A 21,140-nucleotide genomic window follows, 5' to 3' on the forward strand; every position below is an offset into this window, starting at 1 on the left:
AATGGGTCAAGATTGAAATTAGGGAAGAAATCAAAAAGTTTCTGGAAACAAATGAAAATGAACTCACAACAACCCAAAACTTATGGGACACGGCCAAGGCAGTCCTGAGAGGGAAGTTCATAGCAATACAGGCTTACCTAAAGAAAATAGAAACATTTCAAACAAACAACCTAACCCGACGCCTGCAAGAACTCGAAGAACAACAACAAAGACAGCCCAGAGCAAGTACAAGGAAGGAAATAACCAAGATCAGAGCAGAATTAAATGACATAGAGACCAAAAGCACAATTATAAGGATCAATGAATCCAAGAGTTGGTTTTTTGAAAAGATAAACAAAATAGACAAGCCTTTAAGTAGGCTCATTAAGAAAAGAAGAGAGAGGACACAAATAAACACAATCAGAAATGAAAGAGGAGAGATTACAACTGATACCACAGAAATAGAAGGGATTGTAAGGAATTACTATGAAGAACTGTATGCCAAGAAATTTGAAAACCTAGGTGAAATGGACAAATTTCTAGAAAAATATAATCTTCCAAAACTCAACGAAGAAGTAGAAAGCCTGAACAGGCCAATAACAGCAAATGAAATTGAATCAGTAATCAAAAAACTCCCATCACAAAAAATCTCTGGACCAGATGGTTTCACTGGAGAATTCTACAAAGCGTTTAAGGAACAGCTAACCCCTATTCTTCACAGACTATTCCAAAAAATCCAAAATGATGGGAAGCTCCCAAACTCTTTTTATGAAGCAAGCATTATCCTAATTCCAAAACCAGATAGAGACACAACAAAGAAAGAAAACTTTAGGCCAATATCACTGATGAACATAGATGCTAAAATCCTCAACAAAATATTGGCAAATCGCACCCAACAATACATCAAAAATATCATACACCATGACCAAGTGGGATTCATCCCAGGGATGTAAGGATGGTTCAATATTCATAAATCAGTAAATGTAATACACCACATAAACAAAAGCAAACACAAAAACTACATGGTTATATCAATAGATGCAGGAAAAGCTTTTGATAAGGTACAACATCCATTTATGATAAAGGTACTGAGCAAATTGGGAATTGAAGGAGCATTCCTCAATATAATAAAGGCCATATATGAAAGACCTACAGCCAACATCATACTCAATGGGCAAAAACTAAAAGCTTTTCCACTAAGATCAGGAACAAGACAAGTTTGTCCACTTTCACCATTTCTATTTAATATAGTATTGGAAGTTTTAGCCTCAGTGATTAGGCAAGAAAAGGAAATAAAAGGCATTCAAATTGGAAAGGAGGAAATAAAACTGTCATTGTTTGCAGATGACATGATAGTGTACATGGAAAATCCCATAGATTCTACCAAAAAACTGCTTGAACTAATAAATTAATTTGGCTAAACAGTGGGATACAAATTCAATATCCAGAAACCAATGGCATTTTTGTATACCAACAATGAATCAGCAGAAGCAGAAATCAAGAAAAAAATCCAATTTGATGTAGCAAAAACAAAAATAAAATATCTGGGAATAAATCTAACCAAGGAGGTAAAAGACCTGTATGCAGAAAATGACACAACACTGAAGAAAGAAATCAAGGAAGACACAAACATATACCATGGAAACATATACCATGTTGATGGATTGGAAGAATTAACATCATCAAAATGTCCATACTACCCAAAGCAATTTACAGATTCAATGCAATACCTATTAAAGTACCAATGGCATATTTCACAGACATAGAACAAACACTTCAAAAATTTATATGGAACCATAAAAGACCCTGAATAGCAGCTGCAATGTTGAGAAAGAAGAACAAAGTAGGAGGGATCACAATACCTGATATCAAACTGTATTACAAGGCCACTGTAATCAAAACTGCCTGGTACTGGCATAAAAACAGGCACATAGACCAATGGAATAGAACAGAGAACCCAGAAATAAACCCAACTCTCTAGAGTCAATTAATATTCGACAAGGGGGCAGCAACATAAAATGGGGTAAAGATAGCCTCTTCAACAAATGGCGCTGGGAGAACTGGACAGGTACATGTAAAAAAATGAAACTCAAGCACCAACTTACATCATACACCAAAATAAACTTAAGGTGGATAAAAGACTTAAATATAAGCCGTGACACCATTAAGGTCCTAGAGGAGAGCATTGGCAGGAAAATCTCAGATATTTCACGCAGCAATATTTTTACTGATATGTCCCCTAGAGCAAGGTATATAAAAGAATAAATAAATGAGATCCCGTCAAAATAAAAAGCTTCTGCACAGCTATAGAAAACAGAATTAAAATAAAAAGATGACCAACTGTATGGGAAAACATATTGGCCAACGATACCTCAGACAAAGGTTTAATCTCCAAAATATACAAAGAACTCACACCACTTCACTCTAAGACAACTAACCCAATTAAAAAGTGGGCAAAGGTCTTGAACAGACACTTCTCCAAGGAGGACATACATAGGATCCAGAGACACATGAAGAGATGCTCAATATTACTTGCTATCAGAGAGATGCAAATTAAAACCACAATGAGATACCACTTTACACCGGTGAGAATGGCTATCACAAACAAAGCAATAAACAACAAATGTTGGAGAGGGTGTGGGGGAAAGGGGACTCTGGTCCACTGTTGGTGGGATTGCAGACTGGTACAACCATTAAGGAAAACAGTATGGAATTTTCTCAGAAAACTAAAATTGGACCTGCCCTTTGACCCAGCAATTCCACTGCTGGGATTCTATCCTAAGAACCCTAAAACACCAATGCCAAAGAACATATGCACCCCAATGTTCATAGCAGCACAATTTACAATAGCCAAGAGTTGGAAGCAACCTAGGTGCCCATCAGTAAATGAATGGATCAAAAAACTATGGTACATATACACAATGGAATTTTATGCTGCAGAAAGAAAGAAGGAGCTCCTACCTTTTGCAACAACATGGATGGAACTGGAAAGCATTATGCTGAGTGAAATAAGCCAGGTGTTGAAGGACAAATACCATACGATCTCACCTTTAACAGGAAGCTAAACAACAAAACAAACAAGCAAGCAAAATATAACCAAAGACACTGAAATAGAGAACAGGCTGCCAGTGACCAGGGGGGAGAGGGGAGGGAATTTCAGGGGAAATAGGGGAGGGATTTCGAGGAATATATATAAAGGATACATGGACAACTGAGAAGGGTGGAAATGGGAGGGGGGGAGCACAGGGGTGGAATAGGATAGGAGTAATCGACAGAAAACTGTACTTGAAAAATAATTAAATAAAAAATTGGGAAAAAAAGAAACAAGAATTCAAAAAAAATGAGGAGAGGCTTAGGAACCTCCAGGACATCTTTAAACACTCCAATATCTGAATTATAGGGGTGCCAGAAAGAGAAGTGGAAGAGCAACAAGTGGAAAACTTACTTGAACAAATAATAAAGGAGAACTTCCTCAATCTGGCAAAGGAAATAGTTTTCCCGGACGTCCAGGAAGCTCAGAGAGTCCCAAAGAAGATGGACCCAAAGAGGAACACACCCAGGCACATCATAATTACATTACCTGAGATTAAAATGAAGGAGAGAATTCTAGAAGCAGCAAGATATAAGGGGACAGTCACCTACAAAGGAGTTCCCATCAGACTGTCAGCCAATTTCTCAAATGAAACCTTACAGGCAAGAAGAGGGTGGAAAGAAGTATTCCAAGTAATGACAGGCAAGGACTTACATCCAAGATTGCTCTATCCAGCAAAGTTTTCATTTAGAATGGAAGGGCAGATAAAGTACTTCTCAAATAAGGTTAAATTCAAGGAATTCATCATCATCAAGCCCTTATTATATGCAATGTTAAAGGGATGTATCTAAGAAAAAGAAGATAAAAAATATGAAGTGAAAAGACAGCAAACTGACACTTATTAACAACCACACCTAAAACAAAAGCAAACTAAGCTTACAGGTAGAATAGGAACAGACCACAGAAATGGAGATCACATAGAGGGTTAGCAACAGGGGAGTGGGAGGAGGAGAGTGGAGGATAAGGTACAGAGAATAAGTAGCATAGATGGTGGGGAGAAAATGGAGAGGAGGAGGGCAAGAGTAATGTGGGGAATGTAGAAGCTAAAGATCTTATGACACATGAACATGAACTAAAGGGGGTAATGTGGGTGGGAGTGGGTATGCAGGGTGGAGGGGAATGAAGGTGGGAAGGGGACAACTGTAATGGCATAATCAATAAAATACATTATTTTTAAAAAGAAACGAGAGAAAAGAAGTTAGTTACCAAATGGTTGCCAGATGGAAGAGAAGAGGGGGAGAATGGGTGAAGAGGTGAGGGGATTGACAAGTATAAGTAGTTAGTTACAGAATAGCCATGGAGATGTAAAGTACAGTTTAGGAAATGGAGTAGCTAAGGAACTTATATGTATGACCAATGTATGTATGAACATACATACATTATATGTATGAACAATGTTCTTTCTTTCTCTCACCCTCTCTCCCTCTTTCTCCCTCCCTTCCTCTCTCTAAAAATAAATAAATACATACATATAAGTCCATATGTATTAACAATGTATGAACATTTTTAAAAGAAATATATAAAAGATAACCAAAAAACAAAACCAGCTTGCAATTTAGCAGGGGCAGGGTGTGAGGGAAATGAGGAGATGTTGGTCAATGGGTACAAATTTCCAGTTACAAGAGAGGTTCTGTAGATCTATTGTACAGCATGGTGATTATAGCTAATAAAACTAAGTTCTATGCTCGAAAGTTACTAAGTGAGTAGATCTTAAATGTTCTTACCACACATACACACACACAACACACAAATTATGTGACACAATGGAGGTTTTAGTTAACACTATAGTGGTAATCATTTTGCAATATATAAATGAATCAAATCAAAATATTGTACATCTTAAACTTACACAATATTATATGTCAATTATATCTCAATAGAGTGGGGAAATAATCTCTAAACATGCTAAGACTGAAGATGAATTCAGTAATAAAATTACATACTTCACACCAAATTTTGAGACATAGCTAATGCTATATTTAAAGGATATTTTGGTCCACAATGTTTTTATATATATATAAAGAAAATCCACAGATAAATGAACTAAGTGTTAAACATAAGAACTTAGAAAATGAAAATATTTTTGACAAACTTGATAGAGGTAAGAGAAAACTATATATGTACATATATGTGTGTATATATATGTATATATATTTTAAATACTTTTTAAATTTATTTTTTAGAGAGGGGGAAGGAAGAGAGAAAGAGAGGGAGAGAAACATCAGCATGTGGCTGCCCCAAACATGCCCCATACTGGGGACCTGGCCTGTAACCCAGGTATGTGCCCCAACTAGTAATCAAACCAACGACCCTCTGGTTCACAGGCCAGCACCCAATCCACTGAGCCACACAAGCCAGGGCTATTTATATATATATTTACACACACACACACACACACACACACATTCACACAATTTTAGGAAGGAAAAAGTAGTTATTCCCACAGATGTGGAAGCAATCAAAATAATTTAACTAAGCATTATGGGCAGCTTGTGAAAATATAAAATCCCTAGCAAACATAAACTACCAAAATTAATCCCCCAAAAGTAAAAGTGTGTAAAGACCAGTAGTCAGAGAAAAGAAAATACTTAAAATTTACCATTTTAAAGGCACCAGTTCTAAATGTGTATATACCTCAAATTTAAAGATAATTAGTATGCCATTGTAACATATAAAAGATAGAAACTCCTGAATTTCTTTTAAAAAGTATCATAAGCTTAGTACCAAAACATGTTAAATAAAAACAAGAAAACTATAAGCAGTTTTCTTATGTGGCAAAATTTTTAGTAAAATATTACTGAAATCTGACCATCTCAGAAGAAAAATTCCCCTTGAGGAAATAGAATCATTCCAGGAAGGCAAAGATCAGTCCACATACATATCAGTACAAACAATCAAGTGAAGATAATGACACCATTGACGCTATCAAAAAGTACCTAAAACAATTCAGAGGCTGTTCTTAATAAAAACACAAATTAAAAAGGAACATAAGAACTATTCAAATATTACAGTGACTACCAAAACATCACCAGAAAACATTATTCTTAAAAACAAGTCCAGATCAGAAGACTTAATATCATTAAGATGACAATATCCTCCCAAATGGTGTACCAGTTCAATAGAATCCACATCAAAATCCCAGCTGGAATTTTTGCAGAGGGTAACAAGCTGGTCCTAAAGCTCATATGGAAATGCAAGGGACCCTGAATAGCCAAAATATTGAATAAGAACATAGTTGGAGGACCCACATTTTCCTATTTCAAAACTTAATAGAAAGCTACACAAATCAACACAGTGTGGTATTGGCATAAGGGTAGACATAGATGAATGAAACAGAATCCAGAGCTCAGTAATAAACTCTTACATTTACAGTCAGTTGATTTTAGATAATAATTTCAATACAATTCAATAGGGGAAAGAAGGTCTATAACAAGCAAGAAAAAATATATAGATAAATTAGACTTCATCACAACTAAAATCTTTTGTGCTACAAGGTCACCAAGAAAGTGAAAAGACACCCACAAAATGGAAGAAAATATATAAAAATTATATTATCTGAAAAGGGACTTATATCCAAAACATACAAAGAACACTTGCAATTCAGTAATACAAAGACAAATAACCCAGGTAGTGGTAGGGATGAGGGGGTGGAGGGATTGAACTAAAATGAAAAAGGACTCATGAACATGGACAACAGTGTGGTGATTGCTGGGGGAAGGGTTGTATAAGGGCATTAAATGGTAATGGAAAAAAACACAGTAAAGAGTTCGAAAATAGGCCAAAGATCTGAATAGATACTTTCCAAAGAGGATATACAAATGGCCAATGAGCTCATTTCCTCAGTCCATTCAGGCTGCTATAATAAACTACCATGCACTGGTGGTTTAAACATTTATTTCTCAGTTTTGAAGACTGGGAAGTTCAACATCAAGGTGCCAACAAGTGTGGTGTCTGATGAGAACCTGCTTCCTGGTTCATAGATGGCCAACTTCTTGCTGTGTCCTCACATGACAAAATGGGGAAGGGAGCTTTCTGGGGTCTGTTTTACAAGGGCACTAATCCCATTCATGAGGGCTCTACACTCATGACCTAATCACTTCCCAAAGACCTCACTGCTTAATACCATCACATTGGGGATTATGATTTCCTTCTTTTTAAATTTAATGTATTGGGGTGACATTGGTTAATAAAATTACATAGGTTTCATGTGTATAGTTCTTTAATATTTTGCCCCCCCTTTACCCTCTCCTGCCTCTCTCCCCATCTCACTTTCCTTCTAGTAATCACAATACAGTAGTCAGTTTATGATTTTGTCCTTTTTTGTTGATTAATCCCTTCATCTTTTCTTTTTTAAATTTATTTTTTAAAAATATTTTATTGATTATACAATTACAGTTGTTCTATTCCCCCCTTCATTCCCCTCCACCATGCACATCCCCTCCCCCACCATTCCCCCCTTTAGTTTATGACCACGGGTCTCAAGTTCTTTAGATTCTATATTTCCCATACTATTCTTGCCCTCCCCCCTATCTATTTTCTACCTACCATCTACGCTACTTATTTTCTGTATCTTCTCCCCTCTTCTCCTCTTCCCACTCCCCTGTTGCTAACCCTCCATGTGATCTTCATTTCTATGGTTCCCCTCCTGATCTAGCTGTCCTCTTGGTTTGCTTTTGTTTTAGGTGTGGTTGTTAGTAACTGTGAGTTTGCTGTCCTTTCACTGTTCATATTTTTATCTTCTTTTTCTGAGATAAGTCCCTTTAACATTTCATATAATAAGGGCTTGGTGATGATGAATTCCTTGAATTTGATCTTATCTGAGAAGCACTTTATCTGCCCTTCCATGGTAAATGAGAGCTTTGCTGGATAGAGCATTCTTGGTTGTAGGTCTTTGGATTTCATGATTTGGAATACTTCTTTCCATCCCCTTCTTGCCTGGAAGGTCTCTTTTGAGAAATCCGCTGACAGTCTGATGGGAACTCCTTTGTAGGTGACTGTCCCCTTATCTCTTGCTGCTTCTAGGATTCTCTCCTTCATTTTAATCTCGGGTAATGTAATTATGGTGTGCCTTGGTGTGTTCCTTCTTGGGTCCACCTTCTTTGGGACTCTCTGAGCTTTCTGGACTTCCCGGAAATCTATTTCCTTTGCCAGACTGGGGAAGTTCTCCTTTATTATTTGTTCAGATAAGTTTTCCACTCATGGCTGTTTCTTTTCCCCTTCTGGTACCCCTATAATTCAGATGTTGGAATGTTTAAAGATGTCCTGGAGGTTCCTAAGCCTCTCCTCATTTTTTTGAATTCTTGTAACTTCACTTTTTCCTGTTTGGCCATTTCTTCCTTCCTTCTGGTCCACCCTCTTGATTTGAGTCCCAATTTCCTTTCCATCACTATTGGTTCCCTGTGCATTTCCCTTCATTTCAATTAGTTTAGCCTTCATATGTTCCTGTAATTTGTGGCTAAAATCAAGCAGTTCTGTGAGCATCCTCATCACCAGTGTCTTGAATTGTGCATCTGAGAGGTTCGCTAGTTCCTGGTCACTTAGAGTTATCGGTTCTGGGGCTTTGAGTTCTTCTTGAGCCATATTTTGGAGTGTTTGTGCCTGTTATATATGAGGAGCAGAGTCCTAGGTGTTCACCAGGGTGGGGCCACTCAGTCGCTGGGTTGTGACGCTGTATGTGGGGGCGGGGCCAAAGGAAAGCAATGGCGGGCCCCCTCTGCTGCCTCCTGCTCCTGCCGGGGGCTGCGCGGTCCATCCCACTGCGCGCATGAATGTGCAACCTTGGTCAGCCCGCTGCTGGGTTTGCTGTTGGGGGCTGCGCAGTCCGTCTCACTGCTCACTCCCCTGCTGGTTTATCTGCATGCGAATGTGTGACCACAGCCAGCCTGCCGCCCTGAGCCCTCACTGGGTCAGCCCGACGCGGGGCTGCCTGGGCGCCTGGGGTCGGGGGATCTTTCTTGCCTGTCCCCACTCCGTTGCTGGCTCCGCCCCTCTTACTGGTCTGGTTGAACGGTTGGTTGTAGTCGGACTTCCGTATAGCTCAATTTTCTGTTCTTTGGCTGCGTCTTTGTTCTCCAAACCTTTGTTGTATTCAAACTTTCTTGTGGGAGAAGGCACAGTGTTTCCACCTACGCCTCCATCTTGGCGGAAGTCCTAATCCCTTCATCTTTTCACTTAGCACCCCACCCCAGGATTTCAACATATGAAGGGTGGAGCATAAACATGCAGTTGATTGCAGATATGAAAAGATGCTTAACATCAGTAGTCATTAGGGAAATAAAAATCAAGACCACAATGAAATACCACTTCACACACACTGGGATGGCTAGAATCAAAAAGACAGACAATAACAAGTGTTGGTGAGGATGAGACAAACCGGAACCTTTCATACATTTCTGGTGGGATATAATATGGCATAACCATTGTGAAAGCCAGGTTGGCAGTTCTTCAAAATGTTAAGCATCAGAGATATCATATGATATAGCTATTCCACTCCCAATAGAAATGAAAACACACACCATACAAAAACCTGTACACAAATGTTCACAGCATCGTCATTCATAGTAGCCAAAAAAAGTAAAAACAACTCAAATATTCAATTGGTGAATTGGTAAACAAAATGTGATATAACCTTGAAAAGTAATATTATTCAGTAAAAAAGAAGGAATGAAGTACTGATAATATACTATAGCATAGATGAGTCATGAAAACATTATGCTAAGTGAAAGGAGAAAATTACAAAACACCACATATTTTAGGATTCCATTTATATGAAAAGTCTGCAACAGGAAATCTATAGAGACAGAAAGTATATTAGTGGTCACCTGCAGGTGTGGGTGAGGGGTAAGAGTGAGAAAAGAGTACAATGTTTCTTTTTGGAGGGATGAAATATTCTAAAATTACATTTTGGCAGTGGCTATACAACTCTATGAATATACTGAAAACCACTGCTTTAAAACCATTCATAAGCTTTAGATGGATGAAGTGTATGGTAGGTGAATTATATCAGCAAAGCTCTTAGGAAAAAAAACATGTAGCTAGTTAGGATTTCAAACCTAATATCTGGCAAGAGAAGGTAGTCAACAAATGTTTGTTGAATGAATTAACTAATAAATGAATAAACACATTTCACTTTCAAATTAGCAACAAGATAGGGATTTCCTCCCTCTATCAAGTGTCACTCAACAGTGTTCTGAAGACTTCAGCTAATTCAATAAGAGAAGATGAGGTAATTAGGATAAATATTTGAAAGCAAGAGAGAGTATCACTGTTAATTTGATGTAATATGATTAGTATATCTAGGAAAACTAAGAGACTACAAAAAGCAAATGTAATTCACATGAGAGTTTGATAACTGAAGTATATAAAAATAAAAAGCAAAAGAAAATGAAATTACAAAAATGGATAGATTATTTTCTATAGAAATAAAAATATGTTCAAAAAACTATGGTACATATACACAATGGAATTTTATGCTGCAGAAAGAAAGAAGGAGCTCCTACCTTTTGCAACAACATGGATGGAACTGGAAAGCATTATGCTGAGTGAAATAAGCCAGGTGTTGAAGGACAAATACCATATGATCTCACCTCTAACAGGAAGCTAAACAACAAAACAAACAAGCAAGCAAAATATAACCAAAGACACTGAAATAGAGAACAGGCTGCCAGTGACCAGGGGGGAGAGGGGAGGGAATTTCAGGGGAAATAAGGGAGGGATTTAGAGGAACCTATATAAAGGATACATGGACAACAACTGAGAAGGGTGGAAATGGGAGGGAGGGGGGAGGATGGGGGGTGGGATGGGATGGGAGTAATAGACAGAAAACTGTACTTGAAAAATAATTAAATTAAAAAATTGAAAAAAAAAGACATAAAAATATGTTATTCACCATAAGGACAAAAACAAATAAAAATATCTAAGAATGAACTTTTTTAAAAAAAAGGTGCTGAATCTATAAAAAGAAAACTATAAAATATTATAGCTTTAATGGTTGTTTTTGAATCAAAATAAAGTGGCTTTAATATTCATGCCAGAATAAATGCTAAAGAATATTAAAGAAAACAACCAAAAGAAGAATAGTGAGACTATCACTATTCAATAATAAAAATATTTCTAAAGTATTGGAGAGGTTTTGGAGAAAAGGGGACCCTAGTTCACTATTGGTGGGATTGCAGACTGGTGCAACCACTATGGAAAACAGTATGGAATTTTCAAAGAAAACTAAAAATGCATCTGCCTTCTGACCCAGCAATTCCACCACTAGGATTACATCCTAAGAACCCTGAAACACCAATCCAAAAGAACATATGCACCCAATGTTCATAGAAGCACAATTTACAATAGCCAAGATTTGGAAGCAACTTAGATGTCCATCGGTAAATGAATGGATCAAAAAACTATAGTATATTTACACAATGGATTTCTATGCAGCAGAAAGAAAGAAGGAGCTCCTACCCTTTGCAACATCATGGATGGAACTGGAAATCATTATGCTGAGTGAAATAAGCCAGGCAGTGAAAGACAAATACCATATGATCTCACCTTTAACAGGAATCTAAACAACAAAACAAGCAAGCGAGCAAAATATAACCAAATACACTGAAATAGAGAACAGGCTGACAGTGACCAGAGGGGAGAGGGGAGGGAATTTCAGGGGAAAAAGAGGAAGGATTTACAGGAACTAGTATAAAGGGCACATGGACAACAACTAAGGGGGGTGGAAATGGGAGGGAGGTGGGGAGTCCCGGGGGGGGGGGGGCTGGGATGGGAGTGAAAGACAGAAAACTGTGCTTGAACAATAATTAAATTAAAAATTAAATCAATACAATTTTTATAGGGAGTTAGATAAATATATCAGAAGAAGAAATAGAGTTCAGAAATAGAACAGTAACATTTAGGAATTTATGTCATAAAAATGGCATCTAATTGAGTTAGAAAATGGTATTCATTAAATGATTAGTGCTGGCAATTTTCCATCCAAATGGAAAATACAAATGTTAGCCCCATCTCATAGCACACCAGAATAGCTTCCAGTTGCACTAAAATTTAACTTAAAAAATAAAAACCATAAAACATTAAATTTAAGGCATATACTTGTTTAAAGCTTGAAGTGTAAGCAGGAGAAGACACTTAAGACCTGTAAAGGATAAAGATATATATCTAATCAGATGATTATTCTTTCTAATTATATGTGAAGACACCTTTTAGAAGTCGACATATAAAGAGACAAAGGAAATATAATTACAAGAAATGACAAGGTTAATATTCACAAATTAGGAAGAAAGACAAGCCACCCAAAGAAATAAAGAGCAAAGGATATAAAAAAATTTTAAATACATTACAATGGTCAATGAAAAGAAGAAGATGTTCAACCACTAGTTGTCAGGAAAGTGCACATGAAAATAAGCTAGACATTCTTGTGTTTGGCTCTCAGAATGGGGAAGATTTAAAAAGCACTAACAGTGTGGAAAAGGATGTTGGACAGAGCTCTTTCATATATTGCTGGTGGGAGTTCTAATTTTACAAGTTTTTGAAAATAATGTGGTGGTATATATTGATTGATAACATTCATTCCTGCACCTAATAACCACTCAGACGACAGCCTCTGACTGTAATTAAGAAATCAATAACAAAATTGTCAACTTTTTGGAAAATCAAAATCTCATATGTAAATAACTAAGGGGTCAGAGAGAAAACCACAACAGAAATTAGAAAACAGGAGAAGTGAAGCATAGTGAAAATGTTTCATATCAAAACTTGGGACATGGAACTAAAATGTTCTAAAAAATTCATACACCTAATGCTTATGTTATAAAAGAAAATGATTGAGTATTAATGAGGTAAGCATCCAGTTAGGAATTTTGAAATAGGAATTAAAAACAGATAAGAAATAATGAAATCAATGGCAGAAATTAATGACACAGGAAACAAAGATACAGGAGGACCAACAAAGTCAAAAGTAGGTTTTTGAAACAATCCCATCTGAGACCCACTATCACTGACCCCATGAAACAGCATATCTTATTCCATAGGCCCCTCCATCACTTGTTCCAAATAAATGCATGATTCAGCCCATGGAACTCCATCACTCGCAGCAGAGAAATCTTAACTACCCACCAAATAAATCACATCACACACCTCACAGTCCTCATTGCTAACTGAGTATCCAATAATCACACCACAAACTCTCTACCATTGACACCACAGACCACCCATTATTCCTCCCAAAGACCTTCCTTACTCACCCCACTGAACTCCCATCATTCATCTTAATGGACCTCCAGGACTTATCCCACTAACACCCTATGACTCATTGCAGAGAATCCTCCATTATTTACCCTACGGACCTCCACCACTAATCCCGCACACTACTCACCATACCCTAGAAACCCTATTACTCACACCACAGTGCTCATTCCTTACTCCACTAAACCCTTATCACTCACCACATAGACCTCCATCCCTTATCCCACAGATCCAATTACTTACCTCACAGACCCCATCAATGACTTCTAGGGATCCCCATCAGTGACCTTAGAGGACCCTGACTGGTCGCCACACAGATATCCCCACGTCATTGATCCCAGACTACCGAATACTAACTCCACAGTTCTCCCCTCACTCCCACCTCAAACTCTGCACCATTTACCCCCATCATACCTCCTCCATGACTCACTCATCTCCCCATCACTCATTCCACAGACTATCCACGTTTTTCCCCACTGACCCCAAAGAAGCCCCGTCATTCACCCTACAGAGTATCAAATCCATGTTATAACACCCTGATAATTACATGAATACTTTAGTGGCACTAAATTGCCCCTGTTAAACTTAGGCCAGGAGCCGTAAGTGTTGAAAGTGCGTTTGAGGGACTCTTTTATCTTACACATGCTCAAGGGCACCCAGGAATTGACTGTCCCTCGCAGTTATGCCGGGTGCAGTCACTACATCTTAGTGCATGGGCGTGTGTGTCCAAGGAGAGGCGGGCTCTCAAATTTTCTTGAGTGACTTTGTCAGGCAACTAACATGGCTGTCCCCTTGGGAGTGTCTCTCCGGGAGTCGCCATCTTGGAAGAGTAGTCATTTCTGCCACGGAGCGGCGGTCCCCGGCCCGATCTTCCCCTGTGGTACTTCCCGGTAACCGATGGGGCCAGACCACGGGCAGTACCAACCAGACTTCTCCCACAGCACAGTCCCCCAGCAGCCGCCGAGGCTCAGGTCGGGCGCTGTCCCTTCTCAGAACGCAGGTGCTGGCACTCAGGTGTATCCCCCGGGGCCCGCAGCTGCTTCACCCGTAGCCAGCCACCGTCCCCCATCTCAGCTGGAAAGATTACTCTGAGCAGCCGGCCCAGATATTGGGCCGCCCCCTCCCCAGTCCCAGCCCCGTCTCATTGCTGGGGTACTGAACGGTCCCCGTTCCGCTGGCGGTCGCAGAGCCCGGGGCGCCGCTTCGTGCCCACCTGACAGCGCCTCTGTCCACCCGTGGGCCGAGGGCATCGCCCGATTCTTCAGCTGTCACCGACCCAGGATCGTTGCCACCGGGGGTAATAGTACGTGTCAGATTTAGGCCAGGAAGCGGAAGTCGCCCGCAGCGAGAGTTTAACCACTCTGGGCGCGGGGAGGTGAGGGGTTATGGAGAGCTTGACACCAAGAATCTGTGGAGCAACTTGGATGGGGGGAGTCTGCGACATCTGTGGTGGGGCATATCATCTAATGTTTAAAAATCCGTTAATTGACCTTTATGGTTTCCTTACATAAACATTAAGGCTACAGTTTTGAAGATTCAAGTTTTGATATATTTTCATTAGTATTCAATTTCAAGTGCCCATTTTTAACTTTCTTCCCCTTTTGACTCATGAATTATTTAGCAGTCCACTGTTGAACTTGAAAAAATGCTTTGAGACCCACGGGGCAAGGAAACAGGTACTTTATTCAGACAGAAGTGACAGGGACAACAGCCCAACGCAGTGTCCCCTAGAGCATGGGGAGTTTTATATAGGAGAGTAGTTTTTATTTACAGGGGAAGGCAAAGAAAGTACCGAATGCCAGCTGCAAATTTGGTGGGCCTTGATCTGCAGTTGTTGAAATTCAGCCTAAAGGAGCAGTTTGCGATTGGGCCACCTCAGTCCGGCCACATCCTGTTCTCGGAATTAATGACTCAAACAAAGAATTAAAGAGGGAGTACAGAAAATTTTACAGTTCCTCAAATTATTTTCCATTTCCCTAAACACAAAGTTAATTCCATGTTACTGACATCTATCCTAATTGCACTGCAGTCTCATAATGTCTGAACGATGTTCTCTGAAATATATTAAAACTTCCCTTAATGCTTAAGTACTACACCAGTTTTCAACACTATGTCATCTCTTGATCGAAAAGACGATGTATTTTTCAGTTGCTGTGTTTAACTTATGTGTTTATTGGTCCAAGCTTCTTTGTTGGGTCATTTAAAATGTTTATCTCCTTGATCATTTTCTTCTGCTTCCCCCATGCATTACTGAGTGAGGACAGAAATACCCCCACTGTGTCGTTGATAAGTCAGGTTTTCACAGCACCAGTCAATTGGCACTTCCTATAGTTTGAAAATTTTTAAATCATTTTTAATTGTCATTCTATTACAGTTGTCCCAATTTCCCCCCCTTTGCCCTCCTCTACCCACCCCTCCCCCCACACATATAGTCAATTTCCTAGTATGCAGCAGAAAGAACTCCTACCTTTTGCAACAGCATGGATGGAACTGAAGAATATTAAGCTAAGTGAAGTTTTATTATTAAATGAAGGTAACGGTATTTTGTTTTTGAATAGATAAATGCAGCCAAAGCACTTCCCCAAAAGACTGTAACATTTTCAACTCCCACCAGCAAAAATACAAATCCATTAAGGCAAATCTCTAGTATTGGATGTCCATGATCCTTTTAATTTTGGCCAGTGAGCTAGTAGTATCAAACTGCTTTACTTTGCATTTTCCTAACTACTTCTGCAACTCAGGATATTTCTCTCTTTGTTGACCATTTCAATTTTCTCTTCTGACACTCTTCAAATTCTTTGTCCAATTTTCTTTGGAGAGATTTGTCTTTTTCTTATCGTTTTGCAGAAGCTCTTTGTACATCAGGGATAGTAACACTTTGTTAGTTGCATTGCAATTTGTTTCCCCTAACTCTTTTTGTTCTTTGCATCTTATGTGTCCTTTGATCTATAATTACAAAAATGTATTCTCTTATCAGAAAACTCTCAGCTTTCTTTTCTGGATTTTGTATCTCCTGTCTTGAATGATTCTCCTTCCCTATTCAGGCAGCCCTAAAAAGGTGATTTTTTAATGATGCAATATAAATCCACTTTAATAAATATCACATAGTTTACCTGTAGTCTGTTAAGTACGTTTTATTTTATTTTTTGTGTGTATCTCACTTTATTATTTTTAAAAATTAAAAAAGTTACAGTTTACATTTAATATCATTTTGTATTAGTTTCAGGTACTCAGCATAGTGGTTAGACAATCATATACTTTACCAAGTTACCCCCCCCCAATATTTCCAGCAACCACCTGGCACCATTAGTGGTTATTACAATACTATTGACTATATTCCCTATGCTGTATTTTATATTCCCATGACTATTTTGTTACTACCAGTCTGTACTTCTCAATCCTTTCACCCTAAAAAAGATAGTCTTAACATTATTTTTTAATATTTATTTATTGATCTGAGAGGGGGAGCAGGTTTATTGTTCTACTTATTTATGGATTCATTGCTTGATTCTTGTATGCACCCTGACCAGGGATGGAGCCCACAACCTTGGCATATTACAATGATACTCTAACCAAATAAGCTAGCTGGCCAGGCAATATTTCTTTCTTTTTTATTGTTTTATTTTTTTTACTTGAACCTTTAATTTAGTTGGAATTTAGTCTAGTATGTGGCATGAGGTTAAAGTCAATCTTTGTTTTTGCTGTGTCAAATAAAAACAAATCCGCATATAGATAGGAAGAGACTGATTACAAAGAAAGACTATTGCAATAGGAAGAAAGCTCCCATCTTAGAAATCTGCACACATCTCATAACCAAACAGAAAAAGGGCCTGCCTTTCTCATATAGCTAGGTTAAGGACAAGGCAAACCGAGATCAGCAGAGTCTGTGGACAAGCTGCACAATCATGGGAATGACCAGTGGATCAACTGATTCTCGGAAAAAGCTGAGAAGGGGGGCACCTTCCATGTTATTTTTTGTGCTTGCTCAGGCAGGGGTGACCAAAGTTCAGGAGCCTGTAGGAAAGACAGAAGCCTGACTAAAGTTTAGCTAACAAGCATTTGTTCCAATTTATCAGAGTTTATGAGGTAAAGAATGGGAATTTGGAGGATCTGTATCTTAACTGTTACAGGTAGACAAAGTGGGGCATCTGTGAGTCCTATCTAAGTCATGTACAGAAGTGGAGTTCTTGTCAGTAATCCATTTTCTGGAACACAAAAAAAGTAAGGTGATTTTTTTTAACTGCCTTGTTTACCGAGGTCAAGTAAAATTCATTGTCAGCTGAGACCCTTTATGGAACACATTGCTCTGCATTCACTCAATTACATAACACTTCTGCAATATGAGGTCACAAATACAAGGACTGTGGAAAAACTCCAGCCATTGTTACTATAGTGAGAATGGTTTGTGCAACATTGATGTAACCTGGCAGCCAAGGAGACTGGAATGAGCATGCAAGAATAATGATGACTTCACTGTACTAACAGAGGGGGGCAGTAGACACTGTTGAGTGACCATATGTACTGTGTGGCTATTACATTCAAAATGATTGAGTCAGTAAAGCAACAAATCTGCATCAAATTTGTGTTAAGCTTGAATATTCTTCTATGGAATCTATTCAGATGATCTGAAGGCCAGAGCTATGGGCAACTGGTGATTGACAGCTTCATCACAACAATGCACCCACTCATGCATCATGTCTTGTGCAGAGGTTTTTGGTGAAATGTCAAATCACCCAGATGACTCAGCCCCCCTACAGCCCAGATTTGGGGCCCTGGACTTCTGGCTTTTCTCAAAACTAAATCACCTTTGAATGGGAAGAGATTTCAGACCCTTGATAAGATTCAGGAAAATATGACATGGGAGAATATACAGTTGGGAGAACTGCATGAGGTCGCAAGGTGCCTACTTTGAAGGGGACTGAGGCATCATTGTCTTATGTACAGTGTATCTTCCTCAATAAATGTCTCTATTATTCATATGACATGAGTGAATTCATTTAATCTGAACTCTATTGTGTGTCTGCAATTTGATTTCAAAGAATTTTTGTTCTTGCAAGATTATTTTTCTAGGAGTGCCGGAGTTTAAAATTGTTTTATCAAGTTTCAAAATGAATGCTATTCTCTACCTCCCCCAAAATTTCTATCGAAACAAAAGTATTGTGATTTTGAGTTGAATTTTAGTCAATATTATGTTAACAGCTTGGAAATAGTCAATGCTTTTTTTTTAAAGAGTTTATTTATTTATTTATCTTTAGAGGGGAAGGAGAGAAGGAGAGAAACATCAATGTATGGTTGCCTTTTGTGCGTCCCCTGCTGGGAGTTGGCCTGTGCCAGCAGGCAACCCAGGCATGTGCCTTGACTGGGAATTGAACCGCGATCCTCTGTTTCGCAGGCCTGCGCTCAATCCACTGAGCTACACCAGCCAGCGCTATAGTCAATGCTTTTTATTATAATAAACCTTTGTAACTAATTAGCCTGCATCTGTATTTGATTATGACTTATATACTGAAATGATATTTTATAGTCTTCTCATAAGTGCATTATCTTCTTGTATAAAATTTATTCTTAGATATTTATAATAATTTTGTTGTCATTGTTCAGATTCATTTTTTGCTAATCCTATGTGCTTACTGCTAATATAGGAAAAAAGTACCCATTTTTATAATTATACCTTATACCTAGCTCCTTATCAAAACTACCTACCAAGTCTGGTAGCTTCTTTTTTGTTTTAGTTTTTTATTAATTTATTTATTTTAAAATATATTTTATTGATTATGCTATTACAGTTGTCCCATTTCCTCCCCTTTATTCCTCTTTGCCCTGCACACCCCCTCCTATCCACATTCCCCCGCTTTAGTTCATGTCCATGGGTCATACATATAAGTTCTTTGTCTTCTACGTTTCCTATATTATTCTTACCCTCCCTCTTTCTATTTTCTACCTACCGTCTATGCTACTTATTCTCTGTACCTTTCCCTTCTCTCCCCCTCCCACTCCCCTGTTGTTAATCCCCTATGTGATCTCCATTTCTGTGGCTCTGTTCCTGTTCTAGTTGTTTGCTTAGTTTGCTTTTGTTTTTGTTTTAGGTGCGGCTGTTAATAACTGTGAGTTTGCTGTCATTTTATTGTTCACATTTTTTATTTTCTTTTTCTTAGATAAATCCCTTTAACATTTCATATTATAAGGGCTTGGTGATGATGAACTCCTTGAACTTGACCTTATCGGGGAAGCACTTTATCTGTCCTTCCATTCTGAAAGCTTTGCTGGATAGAGTAATCTTGGACGCAGGTCCTTACCTCTCATAACTTGCAATACTTCTTTCTAGCCCTTTCTTGCCTGTAAGGTCTCTTTTGAGAAATCAGCTGACAGTCTTATGGGAACTCCTTTGTAGATAATGGTCTCCTTTTCTCTTGTTGCTAAGATTCTCTCCTGATTTTTAATCTTGGGTGATGTAATTATAATGTGCCTTGTGTTCCTCCTTTGGTCCAATTTCTTTGGGACTCTCTGAGCTTCCTGGACTTCCTAGAAGTCCATTTCCTTTGCCAGATTGGGGAAATTCTCCTTCATTATGTTTTCAAATAAGTTTTCATTTTGTTGCTTTTCTTCTTCTGTTTCTGGCACCCCTATGATTCAGATGTTGGAATGTTTAAAGATGTCCTGGAGGTTCCTAAGCCTCTCCTCATTTGGGGGGGTTCTTATTTCTTCATTCTGTACTGGTTGAATGTTTCTTTCTTTCTTCTGGTCCACACCATTGATTAGAGTTCCAATTTCCTTCCCATCATTATTGGTTCCCTGTACATTTTCCTTTATTTCACTTAGGGTGGCCTTCATTTTTTCATCTACTTTGTGACCAAATTCAACCAATTCTGTGAGCATTTTGATTACCAGAATTGTGAACTGATAGGTTGTCTATCTCTTCATCACTTAGTTGTATTTTTTCTGGAGCTTTGACCTGTTCTTTCATTTGGGCTATTTTTTTTGACTCAACGCACCTGCTATGTATGAGGAGCAGAGCCTTAGGTGTTTATCAGGGCCAGGCTACACACATCGCTGCCTTGTGACACTGTATGTGGGGAAGGGGTCCAGGGGGGACAAGGGTGCATGCTCTGCTCTTCGCTGGATTTCAGTCACATACCCCACTGCCAACGAGCAAAGTGAGCCCTTCTGGTGCTGATTCCTGGGTGGATGGGTTTGTGTACATTCTAGGACCCTGTGGGTCTCTCCAATGAACTCTCCTGTGAGGCTGGATGCTGGGAGTTTCTCTTGCTGCCACCTCAACCCCCGCAGGTGTTTTCAATCAGTGGTTTGAGGCTTTGTTTCCCCCACTCTGAGACCCTAGGTTGCTCAGTCTGTCTCACTCCCCAGGTGTTCCTCCAAGTTTATCTGCACGTAAATGTGGGACCGCCCACTCCACCAGCCGCCACCTTTCGGGCCCCAGTCCTCCACCGCCATTTTGTCGCAACTCCTCTCTGGCCAGCTGCCTGTCTCCACCCCTCCTACCAGTCTGGAGTGATGTTTCCTCTTTAACTCCTTGGTTGTCAGACTTCCATACAGTTTGATTTTCTGTCAGTTCTGGTTGGTTTCTGTTTTTAAATTATTGTCCTTCTTTTGGTTGTGTGAGGAGGCACAGTGTGACTACTTACACCTCCATCTTGGCCAGAAGTCCAAAATCTGGTAGCTTCTTAGTATAGTCTCTCAGGTTTTCTAATTGTGTAGTCATATCAGATATAGATAATATTGTCTTTTATCCAATAGTTGATGTGATTATTTCTTGTATTTGAACTGTACTAGACAGTAGCCACTAAGCTTATGTGGCCATTTTTTT

General features: G+C 38.9%; 1 protein-coding gene across 1 annotated transcript in view; it reads right to left on the reverse strand.

The window, feature by feature from the left end:
- The window catches only part of ZNF41 (zinc finger protein 41), a 51,557-nt gene extending 36,792 nt beyond the window's left edge, over positions 1-14,765 (reverse strand). Inside the window, exon 1 of the mRNA XM_037062375.1 lies at positions 14,529-14,765. The gene's annotated coding sequence lies outside the window, so the exon portion shown is untranslated. The remainder of the gene's footprint in view (positions 1-14,528) is intronic.
- Between the last annotated feature and the right edge of the window lie 6,375 nt (positions 14,766-21,140).

This window comes from Sturnira hondurensis, unplaced genomic scaffold (assembly GCF_014824575.4).
Source record: "Sturnira hondurensis isolate 20B ecotype Veracruz unplaced genomic scaffold, ASM1482457v3 Scaffold0013994, whole genome shotgun sequence".
In the NCBI taxonomy this organism is placed as follows: domain Eukaryota; kingdom Metazoa; phylum Chordata; class Mammalia; order Chiroptera; family Phyllostomidae; genus Sturnira; species Sturnira hondurensis.